This window comes from Paroedura picta, chromosome 1 (assembly GCF_049243985.1).
Source record: "Paroedura picta isolate Pp20150507F chromosome 1, Ppicta_v3.0, whole genome shotgun sequence".
Lineage (NCBI taxonomy): Eukaryota > Metazoa > Chordata > Lepidosauria > Squamata > Gekkonidae > Paroedura > Paroedura picta.
In genome coordinates this window covers 133,207,148-133,230,410 of record NC_135369.1, presented here as the reverse complement: position 1 = coordinate 133,230,410, position 23,263 = coordinate 133,207,148, and the positions used below count along the sequence as shown (strand labels likewise).

Genomic DNA, 23,263 nt, shown 5'->3' with positions numbered 1-23,263 from the left:
GCTGGACTCAATAGCACTGTGGTCACTGTTCTCAACTGATGTAAAATCCTGCTGTAATATTGATATATCAATATTGTAGTTCCTTCTTTAAAAAGTCAGCCATGTAGCCATGATATTGGTAGACCAATATAAATGTACACAGGATAGAAACAGGGTTGGGCACTCTGATTCCACTGATGATGGCAGTAATCCCTTGAAAATACTCATTATTTAAGATATGCGCAGAAGAAACTAAAGACCATGCATGTTGGCTTGCACAGATCAAGACTTAATGTAAGAGATTATATCATTGAAATATAACATACAAGATCAACTCTCTCTCAAAAATACCTCTGTAGGTATTTTGTTGTAAATATGCTTACAACTGCAGTAAGATAATGGTTTCAAGAGGCCAGTCATACCATGATGTTTTGCCACATCCGGCCAATGAAAGTGATTTCATCACAGTGCCATTCTACATCCCGGGAAAGAAATGCAGTGCATGACAAAAGAAACCATTCATTCCTTGGAGGGATCTGTTGGCTGGATTCCTATTCAAAAAAATGCATGACAATCAGATAGGGTGAAAGTAAGCCAATATGAGCTGGTTACCCAGTAACAAAAAGAAAATGCTCAAAATGGTGCCCCATCCTCTGCCTTGAGCCATTCTGTGTAGAGATGGGCACAAACTGAATTTTGTGGTTTGGTTCATGTTTATGGTTGAATCACAAACCTAACCTTGAATCTATACACTGGTTTGAGCATCTGACCATTTCATATTGGTTCATGAGCCACTTAACATTTAAGCCTCTGCTTTCTGCTCCCCTGGCTTATCACGGGGAACCAAAAGCAGCTGTTTAGTTTAAATGGCTCCAAGTCATGTATACCAAAGTAGGGGTTTCCAAACAGCTGAGCAGTGGTTCAGTTTGTGGACATCACTTTGTGAACTACAAGCCAGCCAAAATTTGTGAAGAACTTTAATTCATCAACTGGTTTCTGCCCACCCTTACCCCTAAGATACACAACACCAGAAAGAAATTTACTGGAGAAATTAGATGAATACTGTACTGAAAGTGGCTGTATGACAAAGCGGTGATCTATAGACTTTGCCATTCACTCAGGTAGCCATGCACTATGGGAGATGGTAAGCATATTTTTGTTCATTCTGCACTGAAACAAGGAAGTGGTGAAGCAGCCAAATGAGCACTTCAACACATGATCAGTTTCCGAAAGGATCAATGTTGGCATGCAGCCGAGGTTCTATGAAATGACCCACAATGATAGAATCCTTCATAAATGCTGTCTCATGTAGTATTTAATGCTGCTTCTTTGCTAAAGCAATCTGGAGAACAGACCTTGATTCTTTGACCAGTCATGAACATCACACAACAGTTGCAGCCGATGAAGTCATGGAATGCATTAAATTATTGCTGGCAAGTGGAATTTTTAAAAGAAAAAAACACATTTATTAGGTTTCTTGATGAAGAAAGAATGAGAAGGCTAAAATTATATAAATATTACATTTTAAATGTGGACATATCACACTGAGCATATTTGTTCAGCAGTTTAAAATGTACAAGAAGTATTTTAAACATTGTTTCTCTGTTCAAGGACATTTCCATAAATGCTGTACTAAGCTGGCAAAATTTGTCTTCATCAAAGATGTTTGATAATGTTCAGGAAAATTATGACATGTCTCCACTGTGGCCTGAATATTTTTCATATTTTCTTTAAAAAATTACCAGCAATCATTCCATGCTGTCCCTTATATTTAGAGGAAGGTTTCTGCTAACTAGTGTTCTTTGGAATGATTTCAAATTAGTATCTGAACTTTTTTTTTTGGCATTGAATCCTCCTCTCTGATGACTAAAGCAGTTTAAAAGGTCAGGAAAGAATATGCTAAGGGGATCCCATTAGAACTAAGACCCCATTAATATGCAAAGATATGGCATATCTTTCAGGTTATATATTAGCAGTAACTCCAGTTGTTTGCTGTTTCTGGCACAAAAACATCGAGCTGCTCAAAAAAGTCAACCAAAAGTGGAAAAAGAAATAATAAACAGAATTTGGTCAGAAATGCTTCAGAGAAGTGTCTGGAGGAGGAGGATTAACTTTGCCAGGGCTCATAAAGCTTGCAGGAAAGCCGAGAAATTAACTGGCAACCATCTCAATCCTATGGTAAGGAAACACAGAATCAAATATAGTAGAGTCATTGGGTATACTACCTTACCTGAAACAGCCATTTGATTCACCTAAGAAATGCTTTTTGAAAACAGGATTATAATTTTTTTTAAAAATGGGGATGATAATATTTTTGCATAAAAAGGAGAAGTGGATTCTGGTGGCACTACTCCCCAATCACACGGCAAACTCCATTCATTTAATTATCTGCTCATCTGTTACTCATCATGGGTCCTTGAAGACTACTGGCCAATTAAGGACATTGTGCCCTTTCACTGGAAGCAGGTCTTGGGTTCTTCCACATCACATATGATTGGATCCTTTGAGCTGGAGGTTCAACCAGAATCCTCCTACAAACACACTTATCCCTGATGCACTGCTGCTCCCTGAAGAACTAGCTATTTGAAGCATTGTGTTCTGTTGACTTTCTACCATCTAGCTATCATTTTCAACAAAACTGTGTAGCTTAACTCAAACATCTTGTTTCTGCCATCCCTGGCAAGGTCCTTCTCAGAATGGATTGGTAAGATACGTTATATCTTGGATATGTTATATCTTCAATATGGCTCAGATAAGCAGAACACTATTTCCAAATCTAGTGAAAGGCATTGGACTTAATCGTATTGATGCTGCCATTCAATCAGCCTGACTGTAAAGCTTCTCAGTGAAGTAAAATCAACACACTTATGTTCAACAAAGCTAGTTTTTACATGGGGACAGACTTGCATGGTTTCTCCACTGCTGAAGAGGCAATGGCGCCTTAAAATTAGCAGGCTTCCCCACAGTTCTCCTGTCCAAGTCCCTCAGTAGCAACCAGCTTCCTTGCCTGAGTCACAAATACATTTTCAATATTTTTCTAAATTGGCATTAGAATATCATTATATTGAAATAACGTAAAGAAACAGATATTACAGGGTGTCTGAATCCCCCCAGGAGTGCGGACTTCTAATCTGGCATGCCGGGTTGGATTCTGCACTCCCCCACATGCAGCCAGCTGGATGACCTTGGGCTTGCCACGGCACTGATAAAACTGTTCTGACCGGGCAGTGATATCAGGGCTCTCTCAGCCTCACCCACCTCACAGGGTGTCTGCTGTGGGGAGAGGAATGGGAAGGCGACTGTAAGCCGCTTTGAGCCTCCTTCGGGTAGAGAAAAGCGGCATATAAGAACCAACTCTTCTTCTTCTTCAAATGTCCCACACACGTGGCAGCCATCTAGGCTTTAATATGATCATCCCAAAAAAACTTCACCACAAAGCGAGTTTAAGAGAAAACAGAGAGCCATCTGCATCCCTGTAGAATTTCCACAGTTCAGCCAAACTTGTACAAATCTTGGTCCTGTCCTCTTGTGGCTGGTGCAGGGGTCTGATTCATCCATTTCAAATGTACTGTTGAAGTCACTTTTCTTGCTATTCCCTAGAGGCGTGTGATACAGCAGTTTATTTATGTAGCAAAATGAATATGAATATAATCCAGAAGGAATTTCTTCTGCACAAGCTCTATAGAAATACAACTGGAGCTGGGCAAATACACAATTAGTCGTTGTGCTATTTATTTATTGAGAATGGACTTTCTCACAGCACTGTATCTGTTCATTCATTGGAGTTTTGGTTTTGTCATCTTGCAAAAGGACTTGTCATTCAGCCACACCTCCAGGCTATAGAAACAGTTTACACATATGTATCCTCCTTCAACCAGTCTTCTTTCGTCTAGAAATCCCAAGAGGTCCAGTGGGGACCGGAGTTTATCTGCAGCTGCAATCCTTTAACCGTTTACTACTAGATACTGTAAAATAGTTATAATCTGATTTCTTACACAAAAACTGTGCAATTCCAGCTATCCCAGGATTTGTCTATATATGTGACCAATACAACATGAATGTATTCTTTACTGACAAGTACAACCACTTTAAAGAGCCTCTTGTGGCGCAGAGTGTTAAGGCAGCAGACCTGCTGTCTGAAGCTCTGCCCATGAAGCTGGGAGTTCAAACCCAGCAGCCGGCTCAAGGTTGACTCAGCCTTCCATCCTTCCGAGGTCGGTAAAATGAGTACCCAGCTTGCTGAGGGGTAAACGGTAATGACTGGGTAAGGCACTGGCAAACCACCCCGTATTGAGTCTGCCATGAAAACGCTAGAGGGCATCACCCCAAGGGTCAGACATGACCCGGTGCTTGCACAGGGGATACCTTTACCTTTACCTTTTTACAACCACTTTATGTTGCAGTGATCATTAACTGAAGAAACAGAAGCAAGACTGGCTAGTGGAAGCATATATGAGGTATAATTTTTGGGTGAAATCACAACCCATGAAAAACTTTCAGGAAAGATACCAGAAAGTTGCCTCTTGATAGTCTAGGCATTAGACGTCCTTGACAAGACCTTCTGGTGTTCCAGGAGAAGGGCTATTAATATCAGATGCTCAGCCTCCTTGTTGCCTATAAATGTCTGGAAAAGATTCCAGCAGGAAAAAAAAACTGGAAAAGATTGTATCAAAAACCTTTTGGGCTTTAGGAAAAGATACATAAATTGTAGGCATAAATATGACAAAGGAACTAGCAGAGTTCTCAGAAGTCTATAATTTAACAATGTTCCCATTTACTCAGATATCCACCTTTTAAAGCCAATTGGCTCATTTGTATCTACCATTATAAATTCCAGAAACTATGCAAGGATCGATTCAACAGCCTAAGCAAGCAGCTTAGTGCCAAACCAGAACAGATGCTGGAAGTTCATTGAATCAGAATTCTCAAGCACTTTTTTAAAACAGTAGGTCCTTGGGACTCAAATACAAATTGAGGGTACAGCCTATGTTGCCTAGGGGAGTTTAAACTTTCTCCCCATGCCTTATCACGTCATTGATCTCACAGAGCAAATAAGAGATTCAAAATTTATTGCTGGTCAACAAATAGCTGGGGGGGAGGTATACTTAAAGCTGTATTCCCCAATACTGTGGTTCAGAAATTTAAAATAGTCTCACAAACTTGCAGGTTTTTTAAAAATCTGCAAGAAAGCAATAGCATCTTGGCTTTTGTGCAAGGAAATACTAGCACTTACCTGATTTGTGTGGAAACTGAGAGCCTGTGGTTAGAAGAAGAAGAAGAAGAAGAAGAAGAAGAAGAAGAAGAAGAAGAAGAGTTGGTTCTTATATGCCACTTTTCTCTACCCAAAGGAGTCTCAAAGTGGTTTACAATTGCCTTCCCTTTCCTCCCCCCACAGCAGACACCCTGTGAGGTGGGTGAGGCTGAGAGAGCCCTAATATTACTGCTAGGTCAAAACAGCTTTATCAGTGCTGTGGTGAGTCCAAGGTCACCCAGCTGGCTGCAGGTGGGGGAGCAAGGAATCAAACACAGCTTGCCAGATTAGAAGTCCGCACTCCTAACCACCACACCAAGCAGCAGCCTTTAATCTGGAAAGATGCATTTGAGTCCTCACTTCCAGATGCAGACAGTGGGGGGACCTTGGGCTAGTTACAGTCCTGTCAGAACTGTTCTCATGTAACAATCTTGTCAAGGATTTCTCAGCCCCATTTCCTCACAGAGTGAGGAAGGGAAGGTGACAGTAGGTTTGAGACACCTTCAGGTAGTAAAAAGCAGGGTATAAAAACCAACTCTTCTTGTTCCAGGACCTGGAAAGGCGGCAGGCAGCTGTTATGGAACTCACCAGCAGGGGCAGCTTTCACGCAGCAGAGATCTGCAGCCTCCAAGCCTCAGAGGGAAGTGGAAGGGGGAGGGGGTGGTCAGGGGTGGGGGCCAGAAGGTGATTAGCTGGCCACTGGACAGACAGGCAAGCTGGTTGGAGGAGGAGGCACTCATGGGTGGGGAGTGGGTGTTAAGCGCTGAGTGGCACTTTAGCCATGAGATGCACCTCCTCCAATCCCTTGCCAGAAATATATTATGTGGAACAGATTATACTTCTAATAATCACATCTCAGCTTTCCTATATCTTTAATTCACACTGTGATCCAATAAGGCAACCTTGCAAGATGTTAATAGCATTCCGCACAAATCAAAGAATGTTGGCCAAATTGTAAAATATCAACAAACTCTTATGGAACCTTTTGTTTCTTTCAATTACATTTTTATAATAGTTTTGGTTTTAAAAAATATATCTTTTGCCATAAATTCAAAAGGGTATTTTTGTATTATCTTGTGAAGTGATGACTCACTCACATAAATTATCTACAATGAATAATAGCAACATTATCATTTAAACAGGGATTAAGTCATGATATATTGAAGTAGGAAACACATGGAAGGTAGATCAATTCATCATAATCATTGTCAATCCAGTTAATACTTACAGAAAAAAATGAAATGTTTCATAATGAAGTAATTGGATTGTAACCAGTCTTATATAATCTATAATTCTAAATGCATAAATATGCATAATGTTTTGCATATTTTTGCAAATGTTTCATTGTTCTCTCTGTATAAGTTCTGATGGTGGTTCCTTGGTAACTTTCTTTCAAGTATGTGCAGCCCTGACTAAAACTAGGGCCTCCTGTTGACACTGCGGTAGGCCAGCGAACATGGAGCGTGGCTGGAGGCAGGCCTGTGAGCATGCACAGCCACAAGGCGTACATAACACCTCAGTTGGGCACATAGCCTGGCTCACCCTCTTCACCCATTGCAGCTCTGGAGCAGCATGTTCCAGAGTGGTTATGGAGGGACAGGGCAGCCATTCCCAGTCTTGGGGCTTGTGGGGTTGGCCCCCACCCCCTCCTGTTTTAGCAGTGGTGATCTTGGGTGAGGAGAAACAGAATGCCTTGGCAGCATTCATTGGCTTCTCAGCCTGGAATGGCATGGGGCAGATGGGGCCTGGCGGGAGCAGCAGAAGCCCCAAGGCTGCCTATTGGCTCTCAGGACAATGTGGGGAGCAGAGCAAGTGCCTTGCAGGCCAGGGAGGGCTTGTCCATGGCAGTGCCTGGTGGATGGTGGGCGGAGAGAAGCCTAAGGGTGGAAGGTGGCAGCACCTGGGGGTGGGCCCATGCAGTTAACCTGATAGCAAGATGTCAGCCAATGGGCTGGCAGGCCAGGTCAGAGGAGCTAAGGGACTGTGCGTGCAAAGGGCCCAGTCAACCAGCAGCATCTTCTCCTCCTCTGATGTGGATGGTCCCAGCCCTTTGTCCAGTGAGGGGGGAGGGCAGGCTCCACAAGGGAAAGATGGAGGCAATCCCCGTCTACCACCAGGGTCTGGTGAATGAGGTGGCAAAAGGGACTAGTAGCTCTTGGGCCAGCAGAGGGAGGTTGCCAGGACTCCAAACCAGTGCATCCCATAGGGGGAACAGGGCAGGCAGAGCAGGCATGAGGGAGTTTGGGATGTGGGCAGCCTCCAGGCAGGCCAGGAGGACATGGATCAGTGGCTCAGAAAGCCCAAAAGGGGACCAGAAAGGTTTTGGGCATGGGTATTTGCAGGCTGTGGCCCAGCTCATGGGGGTAGCACCACTGGGAGCTTGGTTAACAGCCTGAGCATGTCAGAGTCGGCCAGGGAGGATGAGAGTGCAGAGCCCATGGTGTCAACCCATGAGGGTACAGGTGTGGGAGTCCAGTGCTAGAAGAGGCAATCAAAGAAGGAGCACAAGCATCAGTGGACATCCCACCGCAGCCTTTCCTTGGGTGAGTCATCTTCTTGGGAAGAGTGTTTCGAGGATCTGAGTGAAGGGTTGTATTGGCTGGAGTGTGGTTTCACGCCTGTTCTCCCAGCTTGGCTCCACAAGTGCAAGGATGAAGTCCGCCACTTGTTGGATGAGGAAGAAGTTGATCCAGGGCTACAGAAATGCCCAGGTTGGTATATGGATATGGAGGCACCCCTGGAGGTACATTTGGCAGCAAAAGTGTCGGAAAGAGCTCTAGAAGGTTCTTCATGGATGTGATGGCCCTCGTTAAGAGGCAAAGCAAGGGTGGTGATATTGGGATCAGTAGAAAAAGGAAGAAGAGCGAGAAACCGAAGCGTGAAAGGTCATTTACCAACTGGCTTCAGTGATACACCAAGTTCATGGCCTTAATCACAGCAGCCTACCAGGAATGCAGGTGGCACTTATCTTGCAACTTATCTCAGCTCCCTTGCCAGGGATGAGGTGACCATGGAGTATGACCAGGTGTTTCAGGAGCTGCCAGCAAGGTGGGATCTCAAGCACAGTGACACCTGGATAGTGCGGGTGGGCTCTTGTGTGAGGCAGCATGAGGAGGAGATAAGGACAAGTGGGGCCAGCAACTGATCTTGTGTGCTGGTATTATAACAATGGAAATGCCAGTTCAAGCACAGGTGTAAGATATGCAGAGGAGGGCACTCTGTGTCCTCCTGCAAACAAGGGGGTGAGACGGGGGCTTCCTTTCATGGAGCCTGATCCTCCAGGAAGAAGGATGGGGATTGGGGACTGAAGGGACTTCTGCCATTACAAAGACAACATAAGAGGCCAGTGGCATGACAGGGATTGGGTGGATGTCTTGCTGGAATGGATATGGGCATATCCAGACAAGGCTGTGGGAGCCTATTTAGCTGCAGGTTTTCAGGTAAGGTTTTGGAACCCCTTCATGGGGTCGATTAACAACACCATTGATCCCAAATCGTGTGCAGTAAAGTATGCCTTGTTCAATGATGCTTTGTCAATTGTACGGGGCTGTGGAGGTGGCACCACCTGTGGGTGGCAGGCATATTTTAGCTCATCTGCAGACACTCAGGGATGTGATTAGTTTCCTGAATGCTCTGTGGGACCTTATGCATCCTGGTGACTCATTGGCAGTGATAGTGGAGGACTGGCAGTCCCATTTGTATGCCGTTATTGTCAAGATTATTCCCAGGCGCCCTCTCCATCCTCACCTGTAACTGGCTCCATGGTATACAGAGAGCTAAGGGAGAGGAAAAGGGAAGTGAGATGGCTAGAGCAAGTGTAGAGGAAGACTCAAGATGAAATGGCAAGAATATCTTGTTGCACACTTATGAGGACATGAGATGGTGGTTAGGGTGGCTAAACAAGAGTTTTATGCTGCCTCTATCGTGTCCATGAGCTCTCATCTGGCTCAATTATTTAGGGTAATTCGATCTCTGAATGCCCTCAAGGAGGGGCGCCAACATAGTAGTCAATTGGCACTTGGCTGTGAGGCATTAGCAAGCTTTTTGGCAGATAAGGTCTTGTTGTTCTGCTGGGATCTTCCTGCCCCCCTTATATGAAGTAAAGACCTATTGGCTAGCACAGGGGGATATGTTTGATGGATTCAGGCAGCTCTCAGAAACCGAAGTGGATGAATTGCTGGGATCGGTGAGGGCACCCACCTGCCACCTTGATCCCTGTCTGTCTTGGTTACTCAAGTCGAGGAACCAGCAGATAGGAGGCCTTCTAGGGGAGATTATCAACCTCTCCCTATCTAGCTGGATGATTAGAGCAGAGTTGCCTGAAACTCAATCCTTCCAAGATGGAAGTCATGTGGATGGTCAGGAATGTGCAGGACAGGAAGTGTGCCTACCTACCTTAGCTGGGGTTCAGCTTAACAACTTGTCCTCAGCAAGGAATCTGGGTGTGGTTCTGGATTCCTTCTTATTTATGGAGGTCCAGGTCATGAGGGTAGCTCATACTGAATTTTGTCATCTGCACCAGGCAAAGATACTAGCCAGAAATTTGGGTGTGATTTCAATGGAGGCCCAGGTCACAGGTGTAGCCTCACGACATTTTTCATCTTCACCATACAAGGCTAGTAGAACTCTAACTGTCATTGGACTGCTTGGCCACAGTGATCCAGGCAACTGTCACCTCTGGATTGGATTTCTGTAACTCATTCTATGCAGGCCTGCCCTTGTACAGCTGGTACAGAATGCAGCTACTTGGGTCCTCACTAGTGGAGGACCTATATCCAGCTGGTGCTGAGGCATCTGCATTGGTTGCCAGTTCTGACCCAGATCAGGTTCAGTGGTTTGGCATTGATCTTTAAGGCCATTTGCAGCTTGGGCCCAGCCTGAGGAACAGTTTGTCTCATTATGCTCTGCACAGAGTTCTTCGCTCTGTAGGTACTAATCTGTTGGAGGTTCCTGGCCCTAAGGAAGTATGCCTGGCCTTGCAGTCCTGGCCTCAGCCTGGTGGAATGACCTCACCAGAGAGCTGAGGGCCCTGAGGGCACTATCACAGTTCTGCAGGGCCTGTAAAACAGAGCTCTTCCTCCAGGTCCTGCGTCAAAACCAGAGCCAAGATCATCGTGGCCCCTCCTCAGGCTGGACATGCTCATCTTTGCACCCCACCCCTAAATTAGTCTTAAGGAGTAGAGGGTATATTTGGCTGCTGATCTTGGAGTGTTTGTTGGGGGTTTTATTGGGGTTTTATTGATCTATAAAGTTTTATTATTATAAGCTGCCATGAGTCTCTGGAGAGTGGCAGGATATAAATCCAAAAATAAATAAACACGCCATTATGCATGCATGTGCACACTCACGCACATATTTGCACTTGCACACACTGTTTATAAATAATATAACTTTGTAGGTGGGCATTTGTAAGTAGGCATTTATACCCAGTCACAAAATATTTTGTGAGAAGCTAATCTAAGAAAAAGTGTTGTGACTAAGATTTAGATACAATGTACCACAAGGGAAGAACTACAAAACCAGTGAGAAGCCCAATAATTATAACATGTGGAAGAGACAAATTATTTCTCCCAATCTGTTTCAGGCAGTTAGTTCCTCATTAGAAGAACGCAAAATAACATTTTCAACTTGGTCTGTTGCGTGTATAAACCTGGGCAGTAGATTCAGAACAGATAAAAAGAAATACAAACAATTAAATTGCGGCATTCATGGTCAGTAGATTCAGTGGTGGCTATAGCAGAGCTAATTTACAAGAGAATTATAGAGATTCATAGCAGGTCTATCAGAGGCTATTAGTTATGATGACTAGGGGAATTTCCACATCCAGAGATAGGTAAACTTTGAATACCCGTGGTAGCAGGAAACCTCAGAGGAACGGCCTAGCATCTGTGTTGTGGTTGTTGGCCCTACAGGATGCTGGGCTAGATGGCCCAGTGTTCTGATGCAGCAGGGCTCTACTTTCCCCAGGGGTCGGGAAGGCCACTGCCATGCTGCCGCCACCATGCTGCCGCAGACGTGCCACCCCCCCCCCCCGCCCTCACTCCGCCACCGCTGTAGCGACATGGTGGCACAGCAGCGGCAGCAGCCCAAAGGGGGTCTCAGCAATAGGAAGGTTGAGAACCACTGGTTTAGACTGTTCTATGTGTTATTCCTGCAATGTCTCCTGTGAACCGCCCTGAGCTGTATGGGAGGGTGGGATAAGAATCAAATAAATACATACATTTATTTCCAGTTTGACACTCTAACTACTCCATTGTTTATTGGTTTAACAAGAAAATATCAACACAAAAAGACATCACAGTGTTATGACTACTGCTAAAATTATGCCAACTATGAACAGCATTTTTCCATAGCACATCTTAGAATAAACCTTCTTTTATCATGTTCATAAATTCTTTCATCCTCCTTTTTCTGTCTTTTGGGGAGAGTATATCAACAGGAGGAATTGTTCCTTACAGGATGAGGTAAAGCAGAAGAAATGATGAACAGAATTAGAGAACAGGGAAAGGGGGGACATTTCAGAGCTTTTTTCCCTGTCAGCCATCCCCAAAGTATTGATAGAATGGGGAACAGATTTGCTCCTATGTATTTCTGACATCCAGTTTCCTGATACGATCTGCATCCTGCTGTCTCTAATAACTCCATGGTCTCTCCTCTCTATTGGACTGCGTCTCTTGTCATCCATTTTTGTTATTACCATGGCTATCCAGCTGCAGTGCTTTACAGGAAGCCAAGTTGCACACATCCATCATGACAAATACAGATCACTGGGGGAAAAAACTTACTGAAAACAACACAACCAGCTTGATTATGAGCTACTATTTTCACAATACATGATAGGGACTTGAGGGGAAATATGTATGTTGTCACAACCTATATCTTCAAATATAGACAGACCAAGTAACAACTGTTTTATTTATTTTTCTGAGCTTTCCTTTCTTTCTCCCCTTTCTTTTGCATTATATTTCTTCCTTTCACTTACTCCCTTCTTTTCTTCCTTGTTTTGAGCACCCTTGGAAGTACAGCTTGAATGCATTACAGGGATGAATTGTCAATGCCATGAACTGCAGAATCAAAGAAAAGGAAGCAGGTAAGTGCCCACCTTCCCTGTGATGAAGACTTAGGTCTGATAACATGGGTCAAAGCAAAATTAATTGTTAACTATAGATCTGCACAACTTAGAATATTCCCATTGTGTGAACTCTAGCTAGGGACTACTCAGCAAGCTGACATCTTGGGCACTTTATCCTATTCAAACCTCAGCCTGGCAATTGTTCCATTCAGTTTTTCAAGCCTGCACACATACAAAAAATGTATGCAACAGGAAGCTGAAGTCTTATCACCACCACCATCCACACTGGTCATTAACACAGGTTACTTTATGGAGCCTTAAGCCAATGGGATGCCTTCTCCATCTGCCCAGATCCCATTATCAAAGAGATCCCATTATCTAGATCCCATTATCAAAGAGATCCCATTACCTAGATCCCATTAGCAACTTTAGGATGGTATTCAGTTTTCATTACACGTACAGCACCTTGGCTTACATCTAGCCGCATTAATTCAAAGACTTAAAGGCATTTTTATCTTCAGAAAATGGAACAATGATTTCCACAAGGCCGCTTTCTTGCTCCTTATGTTGCTACTACATTCCTAAACAGAAAAACACAGCCCCAGCTGCCCCCCCCCTCCCGTGTGGCAGAACCTTTCTACCCCGGCTTCCTTGTGTGGAGGCAGAAATCCGGGGCAGAACAGGTACAGTGGGGAAAATTTCCCCCCTTGAGGATACAGGAAGCGGCAGGGCAAACTGCCTGTCGCAAACACCCAGTGGCAGCCTGAGTTGAACCTGCACTTACTTTGTTTATTCCATTGTGGATCCTGCTGAATTCATATCAATTTGAACTCGGGTCTTCCTTCTCCCCCCCATTGAAACAGAAAAGTGTTCTGCACATGTTTAGGGGAGTTCAGAAGGGGAGGGGGGAGCCAAGCACAGCCGGAGCCTCTTTCTTTCTTTTCTTGAAGGGGGGGGGAGAGGATTGGAGACAGCAGAGGAGGGAGAAAAAAACCAAAAGGCAAATCTCTACCAACAAATGTTAGGGCTTCTGGGAGCTTCTTCTAAGAGAAATTAGTGGCTTCCCCTTTAAGGCAAGCTTGTCACCTAGGCAGCCTTGGCCAATCAGGGCTTCTCTGTCATGGAGTCAGCATCTAATTTGAAGCAGCCATTGCTCCACATGCTTTCTCATGTTTTCTCAATCCAATTCTTCAAATATTGAAGGTTAAAACTACTCTAGGATATTGTAGGATAAAGGTAGTGTCACTCCCAATCAATCATGCTTGTCGCATAGGGAAAATTTAAATAGGACAAAATCAAAATGGAAATCGCATTCCGTGGAGATGGCAGGGACTGAATCGACCTGGAATTGGAATAAAAGCTCCGTGCTAGTTGTTAATTGTCACGCCATTAGAGACTGTGACTCACAGCAGTGTTTAAAGAATGTATTCGAATTCTGAACTCTCCAAAATGCCAACTTTTCTTCTTCCTTGACAAATCCCTAGATTGTATGGAAAAGGCAGGCTGTGGTAAAATAGTTCAAATGATTTTTGATACCCATTTTTGATGATATAAATAGACATATTTATATTAAAATTTTAAAATCAGCATGCTTTTAATGTGGGTATATATGTTTGAATAGTCATATTTAAGGCATTCATGGGTTGTGGGGGGGGGGTTTGTGCATCTCAATAATGATCCTTTAAGATCATACAGGAAGCAGGGAAGGAGTTTTTCATCCTTTTCCCCAAATATTCCTAAATGACATTTTTTTTTCCTTCAGGATTTTATCAATATATCTATTCTTAGCATTGTCCCATCTGTAGAAACTTAAATCTAGAGATTGGAGACATGAACATACAAGACAGATCCACTGTCAGGTCTAGCTGCTTGTTACTATTCAACAGCAGCCATCACACAAAAGACAGTCTGGGAGACCCAAGTTCAAATCACCGTTTTGTGTGTAATGTTGGACCAGTCACATACTCCCTGCCTGATCTACTATACAGGGCTGTTGTGTGGATAGAATAAAGGACAGGAGAGCTATGTAAGCTGCCTGGAGACCCATTGGGGAGAAAGGTGGAGTATAAATTTTAAAAATTCAGCTGAAGATGAGGTGCATACAAAAGACAGGTTGACTGGCAGAGGGGGAAAGAGAGAAGGAAGCAGAGAAAAGGCTAAGTAATACAGAGGGAAATGAGTCCTTGAGTCTGCAGGAGGGGCACTTTTATGTTTCTCCATACTTGAGACATAATTGTAGTTTCCTTTTTCTTCATGCTAACAAGTTTCATAGAAATATTGTTGTTAAAATGAATGTCTGGTATCCAATAATTGCCTAGAAATATTGCATAATTGGCATAATGTGCAAAATGACTTTAAATGCCGTATATGTAAAAAAAAAAAAAAAAACAGAGCAAAAGAGGAAAGATAAATTTATACACAAATAAAAAGAAACAAGCAAGGAAACAAAACTGCCTGATTTCATGTGCTTTTTTAAAAAACTTGCTTATTTCCTTTAACTCCAACAAGGATAAAGTTGCAGGAATGTGTGTATGTGTTTTAAAATTAAGGGAAAGGGTTAAGCATACATGCATAGAGTTTCTCTGGTTCCGTTTCCACTCCCACACTGATATTCCTTTCTAAAAAGAGTTTTGCATCTCTTATATACATATTGTAAGAGAGATGTCGCAGTGTAGGTTATTTGCACAGGGTGCCTTTTGAAGGTTTCTAGATCATGTGCATGTAGAAGCGATGAGCTCATGACACTTATCGATGGCAAAAGTGGGTATGATCTCACTCTTCTCCCCACATCCATTGTAGATGGCTTTCAACCAAGTGGAAAAGGATGAATATCTGTTGATAAGTTATAGTTTTAGTTGGTCAGTAATGTATCTATACCAGCAGTGAGCAAATGCATAACCCTGGATCAAGTCTGAACCCTTCCAGAAAATTTCAAGGAAGAGAAGTGTGAAAGGGGTAGCTTCTGTAGCAGGAGATCACTTCAGGATCCCAGAAGAGGAAGAGATATTTGTGGGAACTGGGGCCTGTTCCTTTTTCTGTGATTCCACAATGGCGGTGGGGGGCTCTTGTTCCTAACTAGGAATCCGTGCTCTACAGCTTGTAACGAACTTACAAAGGTAAAAGACTCATTTTCCCCTCAACTGTTGTTTTTGTTTGCCTTTCGTTCTTCACAAATTTATGTAATGGAACAGATGTTACTGCAGAAGCATTTTCAGATTTCAAAGCACAACCAGAGGAGCTCCTTTTGCCCTTAACATTGAGATGTGCTACTGTAGCTAATGTTTAAATTTGATGGGATATTTACAGAAATAGCAGAAAGGTTATGGCTGCCTTTTTAGCAGTGCCCCTATGAGTAGCCTTGTTTGAGAATGAAAGAAATAGTAGGTGAGCAGGTCTCCTGCCCCTCCGCACTGTTTTTTGTTTACTTTAGCTCAGCAATGTCATGACCAGAACTAAATACCTCATTTCAGATTGTGATGGTTTGACCAAGTTTTGCACTTTTCTGTTTTTCAATATTGATGAAGGTTCAGAATGCCTGGTGAGTCTTTAATATAAAATGCCACTTTTTGTGACCTTTCTTGAACTCATCTGGGATTTTTAAAGGGCTCTATTTTTCTTCATGGAAACTTTCTGTACTAATGGTTCCTTTTCTTTTTGGGATTTATTATACTGACTTGACTTGGACATAGGATCAGGACTCACTGCTTTCTATGTCAGACTGTTGAGGTTATGGGAAATGCAGCATTTGAGAAATAAGCAATAACTTTTTGTTTATATTATAAGGAAACAGTGGTTCTTGTTTCATCCTGAGGACAGATGTACTTAGTACATATTTGTATAGTGCATTTTTGTGGTTTTCCTGTACAGCTTCTGAGGAGACAAAAAAAAAACCTCTTGTTTTTTCCTCAAATGTTCATTTTAAGGGTAAAATCTCTACAGAAATCCTACAGATAGAAGCAACTCTGTACAAAAATGCATACAAAGGGATTGCAAGTTAATCAGCAACAAGCAGGCCCATTCTTGCCCATTTTCTTTGACTAATTCCTCTTTGTAATTCCACACACATAAATCTTGGGAACTTCATTGTACCTAATGTTGAATCAGGAGATCCCACCCTTGTTGCTCTTAAGCTCCTTTTAGCTGAAAATGTTGTTTTAACACATGTCTAGACAGCACCTTGTTAAAAAGCTTTTAATCCCTTGCTGGGTCTCCAAAAAGCATTATGGCAATACACCATTAATACGACGTCTAAATTACTTTTAACAATAGGCCGAAAAGCTTCCACCATCTTTCCAAGAATTGTTGAGAACAATCATTAAACTAATTCAGGAGCTTTTATTTAGAGTACAAGAGGGTGTTAATTAAAACTGAGTTCCAGCATTCAAATATCTAATACAAAAGGAAAAAATTAAAATTAAATAATGACAGGATTGTCTACACAACTGATACTAAAGAAGTGATTGTTAAAGAAGTGATGTGTGTGTGTGTGTGTATATATATACATTCAGCCCTTGGAATACTATATATGTAACTGCACATTTTCTTTAAAGTAATAGTCGGAAAGCACAAAGCATAGCCTTGATAGTTAGCAATATTTACTCTGAATAAGCAAATTCTCTATATAATGAACCATTAAATGCTGGTTTCTGGCACACACAGCATTCCAGTGCACATGCGAAGTTTCCTTGTCCAGGGGGTTTCTGTTTGCTTCAGTGAAAGGGACAGGTCCATGTTGGGCTTTTATGCACATGCTACCAGACATAAAATGGGCACCTTTAAGGGGGGAAGTGCATTCTTAAACAAACATTCATGCAGTTCAGAAATTCAACCCAGTGTTATGTTAGGTGGTATAGAAAGTGTCAGGTAGCAGTGAAAAACAAAGTGAGTAATCCAGCCTTCTCTAGAGCAGCAGGCCTTGAGCAAATCGTAGGCCTCAACAGAGTTTTACTGTTCTCAGCCTATTGACTTCAATGGATTTAGAAGGATGTAACACTGCTTATGATTGCATGGCATGCAAACTCAGAAGGGTATGAGCCAAAGCCAACTGTGCTGTCTTTGTGTACCTGAGATCTCTTCTTCGGTTTTACTCTGAGTGTTTTTGATTTGGCTTTTGATGTCCTGCACTGTCAATAATGTTGGAGGGGGGACATATGTGATGTGAAGTTTGAATATAACACTCTTCTGAACAGAACAGTCAAGTTCCCAGTTCTCAGGGCTTTTTTCTACCTTGAATACGCTCAACAAGAAGGTATTCATGGGCATATAACAAAAATGGCCTTGTAAAGACGCTTGCTATAATCATGTACCACTGTGCAGTTTCAAAAACCCTGAAATCATGCTCAAGTATCCTCCCCCCTCCCCCCACACACACAAATGTTCTCTTCAGCTGGAGGGAGTGGTAAAACCTATTCCTGCCATGATTTTGTACACACTGAAGCATGAAGAGGAGGAAAAGTGGAGCTTGCAAATGCGCAGCATACACTTGAATTTATCTGAGAATGTGATCCCCCCCCCTGTGAATCCATGCTTTGGACTGTTTAAAACGCATTTTCCTTAAATACATCTGGGAACTTACCCCACACTGCTATTGATGAAGTGGCAGGCGGGCAGAGGGAGGGAGGCACAAAAATTAAATAATAATAATAATAATAATAATAATAATAATAATAATAATAATAATAATAATAATAATAATAATAATAATAATAATAATAATAATAATGTGTTCACGCAGTTGTCTCATGGGCCAGGTGTGCAGGTGCTGGATGGGGAGGGCACGTGACCAGCCACATGTATTTAAGGCGTGGGGCTGCGTCATGCAGCCTTTCCCCTTCCAAAGGCACAGAGCCATGTGGCTCCCACCCAGCCACCCACCCTGTTCTGGTTATGGTTCTGGATAATGTTGATATGGATTTTGTTATTCCTGTTTATTGGTTGAATTTATTGTCACAGCTTTTATGGGCGGCTTAGGCACGGGTAAGGAGCCTGTTTTAGGGGAGTGCATTCTGGGGGATTGAACTCCTTAGGATAGGGCCTCCTTAAGGAGGTGGCCTGGGGGTGACACCAACCCAGAAGGGAAGGCTGGAAGCTTGCAGGGCCAGGTGGCCTGGCATGGGCCAGGAGAGGTCTGCACCTCTCCTGGCGTGTCAGATTAGAACACCTCCTGGTTGAGCCCAGCAGCAGAGGAGATCCATTGTTCCCAGGAGAGGAAACGGGTGGCTCCCTGATGCTGTGGTTGATAATTATTGTAGCAAGTGCCATGGGTAAAGGCTCCTTTGTTCTGTGCCAGGTAAGGGGCCAATATCTGTTCCACAATAAAGCTGTGGCCAAATTTTGCACCCAGCAAAGTGTCATGTCTCCCTTCCCACCCAAACAGCCCAACTGCAAGGCAATACTCAATATGCTGCAGGTTTTATGCTTCATATTTCCCTGTGTGCCATCGTGTTTTCTTTGGCAGCCCAAAGCCCAGGAGTCAGTTTTTTTCATGGAAGGGTTTGTAATTTCAGAGCTGTGCAAGTCCCCTTATGACCGTTTATGCACTGGAGGTTTCATGCCAGGCTGCAGGCTGGAGTTTTAGTTGTGGCAGGTTGCCCCACCACTTCCCACACCTACATGGGGGAGCATTTGGCCTGGTGTACCTCATCCGCCCCCGATTTGTGCTCCTGCACGGGAGCCTGGGCAGTAAAGTTCCCAGTGCGTATGGATGTATGAATACCTTTAAGTGAGCCCTCAAGAACTAGTTCCTCCTTCAGGGTCGATATAGGAGAGTAGTTTCAGAGGGTTGTCATGTTGGTCTCCAGCAGAACTGCTAGATTTGAATTCAGCAGCACAAGCTTTTGGGAGTCAAAAAACCCCATCATTAGATACAAAGGGAGATATGACTCTCAAAAGATAGCACTCCAAGCAGCATGGTGTAATGATTAAGAATGGCAGCTTCTAATCTGGCAAGCCAGATTTGATTCCTCGCTCCTCCATAAGCTGCCAGCTGGGTGATTTTGGGTTCATCCAGTCCTGACAGTGCTGTTCTGACCAGTCCTGTCAGAGCTCTCTCAGCCCCACCTCATCACAGGGCATCTGTTATGAGAGGAAGGGAAGGCAATTGTAAGCTGCTTTGAGACTTCTTCGGGAAGTGAAAAGCAGGGTATAAAAACCAACTTCTTCTCTAAGGTGCTACTGGATTTGAATCCAGTCGCATCGAATGGGACACATTTTGGTCTTGTTATTGGCATTGATTGCAGTAATCCAGTGTGTGTACATTTCAGTCTTCTCAGTCTTTTTCTTCCAGCTGGAAGCTATCAGGAGGTTGGTAACTGAAGCTACCAGAGACTTCTGTGTGGCTACTCAGCAGGACTGGATGCTTTAGGATGCTTAGGGCTGATCCTGCGTTGAGCAGGGGGTTGGACTAGATGGCCTGTATGGCCCCTTCCAACTCTATGATTCTATGAAAGAATATACCCATATACCCATCATGCTTCAGAGAATACTATAGTAATGTTGGCCCACTGTGAGGCTCCTGCACCTCCCCCCACTTCCCAACAGGGGCAGAAATATAAGAAGTATAAAAGCATCATTATATTTCTCTTGTAGAAATGCAGTCGCATTAGAGCCATGACAACAAGCTCATAAAATGCTTTTAAGAGGATGGATTTTTAATATGTTGTTATTTTGACTTTTTCAATCTTGCAATTCTTAAAAGGGGGGGGGGAAGAACCTATCAAAGTTGGTAATAGCAATTGACAACCTTATTGTACTAACAATTTTCCTTCTCACCGGGTGATCTAATTTTATGTCATATTACCAACCTTCTATTCTATTAATAAACTAATTAATTAATGTGACAGAAGATTCACTAATTTGATAGGAATTTGATACCACGCTATGTTAAATTGATATCTTATTAGCAAATCTCATACTTTATTAAATATGATACATTTCTAAGCACACTGGAAGTACTGATGACAGCCAGTATCTGTTTGGAGTTAAAATAGCATTCATATGGGATGGGTAACAATTTTAATAAGGTACAAGTCTCAGCAATGCTTCATATTTAACTATTCATTCCTTTAAATCAGCATGTGGCTGAATATTTGAATATAGAGGACAAACATCTTATTTATTAGTTTTCCACAGCTACTACTCTGTCCAAAAATATGATATAATTTTTAAAAGAATTTTGTAACATGGTGCTGATATACATTGCATTAAAAAAAAACCCCAATCCTAAACCTTTGGAAATGATCGGGGGCAGGGGGGATTGTGCCTAGATTACATGTCTTTTGGCAGAATGTGGAGATAAATGGTTGAACAGCATTCTCCTTATAGGACCTTGTTGTCTGAATGTCAGTAAACTACACCCCCAAAGTACAGCTGTTTATTGTTTATGGTTTGTTTTTTCTGCAAGCAGATATGCACAACTCCAGACATCTAATGGGTTCTCCACTGGGGTGCTTGTTCACCCCAGGAAACAAAACATAATGGGTTGTTTGCTTTTTTTAAGTCTGATGCAGGGAAATATTGAAGCAAAATATCATAGTTGTCAGTAGCTTAGCTCAAATATGGGATTTCACTGAGAAACAGTGTCTTCACTACAGACTGATATATTCTAGGGGGGGGATCACTATGTCACCTACTACTGCTAATGTGGAAGGGTCATATGAAGACCCTGCTAGTTAGCTAGCTAACAGCTGAGTAAAAACTAGTTGAGTCTATTCTTCACAAGTATTTAAGGAATGTGAGAGCCAGAGGCACAAACTCTTGGGTGTAAGTCAAAGGGTTCTTGTCTTTCTTCCTAAGGTTTGTAGAATAGAGAGAGAGAGATGTTCTTCACTAAGACCGATTATGCACTGGAGGTTTCATACTGTGATGCAGGCTGGAGTTTTAGTTGTGGCAGGTTGCCCCACCTCTTCCTGTACCCACATGGGGGAGCAGTTGGCCTGGTGTACCTCATCTGCCCCCGATTTGTGCTCCTGCACAGGAGCTGGAGCAGTGAAGTTCCCAGTGCATAAACGGTCTAATAGAGGACAATTAATTAAGTAAACAAATGTTTAAATACAATTTTGCACTGAGTTTTAGCATCCAATATTTTGAAAGGGCACTTAGTGAAATGGGGATGGAGGCTAAGTTTGAGATAGTTAAGTTGGAGCTTACTACTTAGTGTTTATACATGTCTTCAATGACTTCCTATCAATACCACTAAATTTGTAATCAGTTCTTGAATAAATGCCGCTTTGAAAGCTTAGACACACACACAAAGCAGCCAATGCAATTTCATCCATCTAACCCTGCAGATTCAGAGAGGGAATGAACAGCAAGTGATTTTGTGCTTGATACAGGTTGATCACTTTAACAATGCAGATGACCATGACTCCGAGGAATATGGCCTCATCTGAGCAAATCAGTACTTGGACTGAGCAAAAACAGCTGCAAGATATGATTTTATTAGGTGAAGGTGTTACTACAGAGTTCTTAATGTGCCTGCTTACAATAAGCACGTAAAATGGCTTCTATTCAGTATGTCTTTTCCTGTGTGATGTTGAAGTATATTGAGACATTTGGGTTTTCTGGCACAATTATAGCAATTTCTTTTGTCTGTGAATAAATTGTTTGTTCTCCATTTATTTGCAGATCCACCCAGAAAGATGGGAGCTTCATCTAACTCTGCTTGTATGAATATGGGGCATCTGGTTTATTAGACTGGTGCTTTGTGCAACTAAACCAGTTTACAATGCATGGGTGAAACAGTGGCATAATCTGAACCAAAGGAGAGAAGAAAATAGACTGCCAAAAAACTAAAAGCCATTGGTCTCTTTGAGTCTAACTTTAGACAAATACCAAAAGATACCTATTTGTTTGATGGAAAATAAATACTGTGCAAAAATCTTATTCATGTAAGATAAAAGTACTGGTAGCCTGGCAGATTGTTATTGATGCTGGTGTAGTTTTGGAAGCCCTAATCTGTCAGGTTTCCTGAGAGCAGCTATTACAAAATATGACAGAAAAGTCATTCTGGGTGATATGGGGAGCCCATATTTCTGTATAAACAGAAACATTCTAAGAGTATCCATTTCTTTTCCATTAGGAAAAGATGTACCCTGACCCGGATGTCCCAGGCTTGCTCAATCTTGTCACATCTCAGGAGCTAAACAGCATTTGGCCTGGTTAGTATTTAGATGAGAGACCACCAAGGAAGTCCAGGTTTGCTATGCTGAGGCAGGCAATGACCAACCGCCTTTGAATATCTCTTACCTAGGAAACTGGATTGCTACAGGTTGGTAGGGTCTTCTAGGCACTTTCCCATAACACCAGGAAAAGGGGCAGCATTTGAGTGCTTGGATGAACAAGAAGATACAGCCCCCTTGGATTATATTGCAGAATCTATATATTGTTATGTCTTAATTTCCTCCATCCCAAACACTTGAGGTGGCTAAGCTTTTTAAGCAAATCATATGCTTCATTTTTTTAAAATACAGCAGTTATGTGGATATGCAGCAGTGTGCTGAAATTTTAGGGTGAAGTAGCTATAAAGTGGTGAGCAGGCAAATATATTTGTGAAGTTTGCTGCCAATGAAGCCTGCACCTCTGCACAAGGATGATATATGACACCTGGCTAATATCTTCTAGTTCCACTAAATAGCCGCAAAGACATTCAAGCATCATTAAGGCATCCCAAGCCAGACAGAGTACCGGTGTCGACTTGGGTTGATGGTTTTGTATGAGTATAGTTGATAAATTGATTTCACCTACTTTTATCAATCTAGTTGGAGATACAAATTAAAGCAGTTAGTACCTGAGTACAAAATGGGGAGTGAGAAGCAGCCTTCAATATATTTAGAAGCGCGGGTACAGGTATTGGGGTTTTAGTGGATTTGTTTGGGGGGTGGGCTTTGAACAGATGGACCAATGTGGCCATTGTTGTTTCTATTTCATGTCATTGTCATCAGTTTCAGGTCCCCTAATTTTGC

The 23,263-nt window shown here is 42.6% G+C and overlaps 1 protein-coding gene across 18 annotated transcripts in view; it reads right to left on the bottom strand.

Annotated features, from left to right (window-relative positions):
• Positions 1-23,263, bottom strand: part of LOC143820823 (uncharacterized) — a 117,085-nt gene that overhangs the window by 23,748 nt on the left and 70,074 nt on the right. For 5 of the 18 annotated variants that reach the window (XR_013225547.1, XR_013225545.1, XR_013225546.1 and 2 more), the window contains one exon: positions 402-530. The exons of 6 other annotated variants lie outside the window; for them this stretch is intronic. The gene's annotated coding sequence lies outside the window, so the exon portion shown is untranslated. Of the gene's footprint in view, positions 1-401; positions 531-5,463; positions 12,295-14,071; positions 16,173-19,017; positions 19,136-23,263 lie in introns of those variants that run through there. 7 more of the 18 variants (XR_013225549.1, XR_013225551.1, XR_013225556.1 and 4 more) reach the window with 4 other exon arrangements.